Source organism: Oncorhynchus gorbuscha, linkage group LG05 (genome assembly GCF_021184085.1).
Source record: "Oncorhynchus gorbuscha isolate QuinsamMale2020 ecotype Even-year linkage group LG05, OgorEven_v1.0, whole genome shotgun sequence".
Lineage (NCBI taxonomy): Eukaryota > Metazoa > Chordata > Actinopteri > Salmoniformes > Salmonidae > Oncorhynchus > Oncorhynchus gorbuscha.
In genome coordinates, this window is record NC_060177.1 from 86,761,867 (window position 1) to 86,767,970 (window position 6,104).

The 6,104-nt window shown below is 45.4% G+C and overlaps 1 long non-coding RNA gene across 1 annotated transcript in view; it reads left to right on the forward strand.

The window, feature by feature from the left end:
• Positions 1–225, forward strand: part of LOC124036618 — an 8,296-nt gene extending 8,071 nt beyond the window's left edge. Inside the window, exon 3 of the long non-coding RNA XR_006838936.1 lies at positions 1–225. This exon is cut by the window's left edge and continues 169 nt beyond it. This is a non-coding gene — a long non-coding RNA (uncharacterized LOC124036618).
• Positions 226–6,104: the final 5,879 nt, after the last annotated feature.

The window sequence follows — 6,104 nt, forward strand, 5'->3', positions numbered from 1 at the left end:
GGACCTGGGGGTTTCTGCCCAACACCCAGACCCACCGGATGTTCTCCAGGACCTAGGGGTTCTCCCCAACACCCAGACCCACCTGATGTCCTCCATTACCTGTTCTCCAGGACCTGGGGGGTTCTGCCCAACACCCAGACCCACCGGATGTTCTCCAGGACCTAGGGGTTCTCCCCAACACCCAGACCCACCTGATGTCCTCCATTACCTGTTCTCCAGGACCTGGGGGTTCTGCCCAACACCCAGACCCACCAGATGTTCTCCAGGACCTAGGGGTTCTCCCCAACACCCAGACCCACCTGATGTCCTCCATTACCTGTTCTCCAGGACCTGGGGGGTTCTGCCCAACACCCAAACCCACCGGATGTTCTCCAGGACCTAGGGGTTCTGCCCAACACCCAGACCCACCTGATGTCCTCCATTACCTGTTCTCCAGGACCTGGGGGGTTCTGCCCAACACCCAGACCCACCAGATGTTCTCCAGGATCTAGGGTTCTCCCCAACACCCAGACATGGGTCCACCTGATGTCCTCATCATTACAGCCTGTTATTGTCATGTTCCAGGATCTGCTCAGGTTTTCTCCCCATCACACCCAGACCCACCGGATGTTCTCAGAACAAAGGACCTAGTGGGTTCTGCCCAACACCCTGAGACTGACTGGGGTTCTACCAGAACCTCCCACCCCCAGACATGGGTCCACCTGATTGTTCTTCATCACCAAGCACCCTATTCCAACTTTTCATTACATCATCTACAGCTACTGTTATTGTCATGTTGTCATTATCTGCTCAGAAAGTTTTCTTGCTCCATCATTACTGCACCCACATAATATTCCAGATACACATATTAAATAAAAACATTCCAGCACTGCAAACACTCAGAACAAAGGGAGCAGCAGTGCCTGGACTTTCCACTCTCCCTTTTAAGTTCCCCTTCTGAGACTGACTGGCTGCCTGTTGAGAACAAGTGACGGGCAGAACCTCCCTCCCACCCACACAGCACCCACCTCCTCTCTATTCCACCTCCTCTCTATTCCACCTCCTCTCTATTCCACCCACCTCTCTATTCCACCCACCCACCCAGCATCCACCTCCTCTCTATTCCACCTCCTCTCTATTCCACCCACCCACACAGCACCCACCTCCTCTCTATTCCACCTCCTCTCTATTCCACCCACCCACACAGCACCCACCTCCTCTCTATTCCACCTCCTCTCTATTCCACCCACCTCTCTATTCCACCTATTCCACCCACACAGCACCCTTCTCCTCTCTATTCCACCCACCTCTCTATTCCACCCACTCTCTATTCCACCTCCTCTCTATTCCACCTCTATTCCACCCACCTCTCTATTCCACTATTCCACCCACACAGCACTATTCCACCCTCCTCTCTATTCCACCACCTCTCTATTCCACCCACTCTCTATTCCACCAACAGCACCCACCTCCTCCTCTATTCCTATTCCACCTCCTCTCTATTTCCATTCCCCACCTCTCTATTCCACCCACCCACACAGCACCCACCTCCTCTCTATTCCACCCACCTCTATTCCACCTCCTCCTCTCTATTCCACCCTCCACCCACCTCTCTATTCCACCCCCTCTATTCCACCCACCTCTCTCCACCCACCTCTCTATTCCACCCACCTCCTCTCTATTCCACCCACCTCTCTATTCCACCCTCTCTCTATTCCCCCTCCTCTCTATTCCACCTCTCTATTCCACCCACCTCTCTATTCCACCCACCTCTCTATTCCACCCACCTCTCTATTCCACCCACCTCTCTATTCCACCCACCTCCTCTCTATTCCACCCACACAGCACCCACCCACCTCTCTATTCCACCCACCTCTCTATTCCACCCACCTCTCTATTCCACCACCTCTCTATTCCACCACCTCTCTATTCCACCCATCTCTCTATTCCACCCACCTCTCTATTCCACCCACCAAAATGCAGTATTTCAGGCTATGATTGTCATGTGAGTATACAGGAAATCTTTGAAAGTAAATTGACACACCCGTACCCTAAAAAAATAATTAAGTTTATATATTTAAATCTTAAATAAGGTGTTCATTGATGTAAATGTATCCCTTGGTTGTATTTGTTAGTTCAACATTATTCATTGTTGTATCCTAGGACCTACAATAGATTCAACCACAATGGTCTATAATGAGCCATACGTTTTTTGTTGTCATAATAGAGGACTACTGAAATAATATTATTTAAATATTATGAAAACATGAAAGACATGCCAGTGTATGAATCACTTGTATTTGCATATGGATGGAGTGGAAATTAGCTGGTTTTGTAATCTAAGGTAATTAACATTCGTATGTGTGAACGGGGGCATCGAAACAATATATTTTTAGTTTTTACCCCGATGCCTGTTAATTCATAAAAATGGAGATTATAGTAAATATCATTCATCACAATAGGACTACATGGGAACAAATATGTGGGTAAAAAGTCAAAGGATCCTAGTCAATCTATTGTTTGTCAAATCCAATATAGGCCTTCGTGTGTATCAAATCTGAAGGCGATTGTGGGCTAAATCAATGACAAATATAGATGAAATGTTCACGCTTTATCATGATCTGTGATCAAAACAGGCTGGGATGTTTTTCAGTTCCATTTAGACTACGGTTATGCGTAAGAACGCAACTGCACTGAAATTGAATAGCCTGATTCAATGCGATTCTCCTGAATATAAAAAATGTTTATCTGATAAACTTTGTGGTCTATGGACAGACCCATAACGATCCTATCTTTTTGGTATTTTGCCTTTAGGCATAGCCTTCCACTAATATGCTAGCCTTCCACTAATATGCTAGCCTTCCACTAATATGCTAGCCTTCCACTAATATGCTAGCCTTCCACTAATATGCTAGCCTTCCACTAATATGCTAGCCTTCCACTAATATGCTAGCCTTCCACTAATATGCTAGCCTTCCACTAATATGCTAGCCTTCCACTAATATGCTAGCCTTCCACTAATATGCTAGCCTACCACTAATTGTGGCGTATCTAATTAAACAACCATATTTCCCTGTGACAGTGACACTTGCTTTTCATTTAAAAGTGAGTGTTGTCATAAATAGGTCTACCAAGAAACCATGTTGAGTCAGAGCAAGTCTTTCGATAGGCTAGTAGACTATGTGGATATAATCGTAGAGTTAATCATTTTTTTTGCCTAGAACGCTTTGTATAATCTGGACCGGTGTTTTTTCTAAGGCTAAACCAACAAGGGGTAGCCTATGCTTTTTATCTGTCTCTATAACCCGGGTTAGGCCTATGCTTTTTATCTGTCTCTATAACCCGGGTTAAGCCTATGCTTTTTATCTGTCTCTATAACCCGGGTTAAGCCTATGCTTTTTATCTGTCTCTATAACCCGGGTTAAGCCTATGCTTTTTATCTGTCTCTATAACCCGGGTTAAGCCTATGCTTTTTATCTGTCTCTATAACCCGGGTTAAGCCTATGCTTTTTATCTGTCTATAACCCGGGTTAAGCCCCGGGTTAGGCCTATGCTTTTTATCTGTCTCTATAACCCGGGTTAAGCCTATGCTTTTTATCTGTCTCTATAACCCGGGTTAGGCCTATGCTTTTTATCTGTCTCTATAACCCGGGTTAAGCCTATGCTTTTTTATTTTATAACCCGGGTTAGGCCTATGCTTTTTATCTGTCTCTATAACCCGGGTTAAGCCTATGCTTTTTATCTGGGGGGTCACAACCCCTCAAAATGACATCAGTGACTGGAAACTCTGGGGGGGTCAAATAATGTTCAGGTCAGGGAAAGATGCCAGGGTGTCTGAATTGAAATTCCGAGTACCGTAGAATACCGTTTAAAAAAAAAATCTCAGTCTGAGATCTTCTTTTTCTGTGTTCCCGGTTGTCTTGAACGCACTGAAGTCAGAGATTGAGTTGAGTTGTTTTGAATGCTAGAGACCTAGGCTACCTCTTATTTCTGAATAGGGCTACCTCCAACAAAGAAGCACTTTTGTCTGTATTGATGTGAGAAATAGGCACAGTAAAGGTGGCCGGCTGTGATAACAACTAACCTAATAATTTTTGTATTGATGTGATATGGCTATTTTAGCTAAATTGACAAATTAAATTGATTAGATTACTCTGGACATCGTGTAAACATTTGTAAGGTGTTCATGGTGAGAGCCTTAATAATAAACTAAACTAACCCTTAAACTAACCCGTGACGCATAACACATGTAGACATTTTTAAGGCATTCATAGTAAGATCTTCCATAATAAACATACAAACTGACACGTGACGTGTACGTGTCACATGATGTGTACGTGTCACATGACGTGTACGTGTCACATGACGTGTACGTGTCACATGACGTGACGTGAATTCGTTGGCTATTTGACACCACAGGAAAAAAACATCTCCATTGACAGTCCATGTTAATTCATGGCGGTATTTTATGGCGATAGGAAGACGTTTGGTGACTTGGTGAGAGGTATTTGTAGCTTCACGGGGCGTAATTCTGGCACTTATCACCCCCCATACAACCACCCGATGAATGGTTAACACAGGGTGCGGTGCGTGCACCAGTAAGTGTGGGGTACCACATTCACCATATGAATGGTGGGATTGGTATGACGATTTCCACCTTCTAATGGGGTGATTGTAGTCTAATCGGGTGCTCAATAGTACTACACACACACACACACCCGTCCAGCCCGCCCCTCTTCTTCCATGAGGTTTAACGGCGGTTGGCTGTCAATAAATGTTGCATTAACGCCAACCTACGAGACTGGAGTATTACTCCCTTATACTTTGCTTGAAATAAATAAACAAATACCATACCATCTAACATTACACTTTTAAAAAATGATACTAATAAACAAACCATTTAAAATGAAATAAACAAAAAAATAAACACCACCCTACTCCACCTTTTAAATAGATTTAGTCGTACCTCAGGCCAACAGCCTGAACGGATCGGACACCACCACTTACAACACTCTGTAACTCTTCTGATGACAAGTCTCGCAGACATCACAACCTCCATTTTCAGACACTTACATTCTGCCCCTGCAGTACAGTTGATAACCATTTCTATAAATCCAATCTTATTGAAACATATATCACTTGTTGGCCTCTTCTTCTGTACTGGTACATACTATACTCTATACTCTATACTCCCTCGGTACTGGTACAGATCTACTACTGACACCACCTCTCAGTCCCTCCCTCTGTACTGGTATATCTCTACTACTGACACCACCTCTCAGTCCCTCCCTCTGTACTGGTACAGATCTACTACTGACACCACCTCTCAGTCCCTCCCTCTGTACTGGTATATCTCTACTACTGACACCACCTCTCAGTCCCTCCCTCTGTACTGGTACAGATCTACTACTGACACCACCTCTCAGTCCCTCCCTCTGTACTGGTATATCTCTACTACTGACACCACCTCTCAGTCCCTCCCTCTGTACTGGTACAGATCTACTACTGACACCACCTCTCAGTCCCTCCCTCTGTACTGGTATATCTCTACTACTGACACCACCTCTCAGTCCCTCCCTCTGTACTGGTACAGATCTACTACTGACACCACCTCTCAGTCCCTCCCTCTGTACTGGTATATCTCTACTACTGACACCACCTCTCAGTCCCTCCCTCTGTACTGGTATATCTCTACTACTGACACCACCTCTCAGTCCCTCCCTCTGTACTGGTACAGATCTACTACTGACACCACCTCTCAGTCCCTCCCTCTGTACTGGTATATCTCTACTACTGACACCAGTCCTCTCCCTTGACCCATCTTCCTCTTCTGTCTTCACTGCCTCAGCATATGACAACTTCTGCACTACTCTAACCCTGGAAACCTCAACCTGCCTCCCTCACACAGGGTATTTTCTGATCCCCAGCTCCACGGGCACGCCTATAATTAACACATGCCACTCATTTCCCCAATGCTACACATTCCTTTGTCTCATGCCCTTCCTTCTGCACACTTCTCACACCTAGGAACCTCCCTCCTACACAATGCTACACATTCCTTTGTCTCATGCCCTTCCTTCTGCACACTTCTCACACCTAGGAACCTCCCTCCTACACAATGCTAC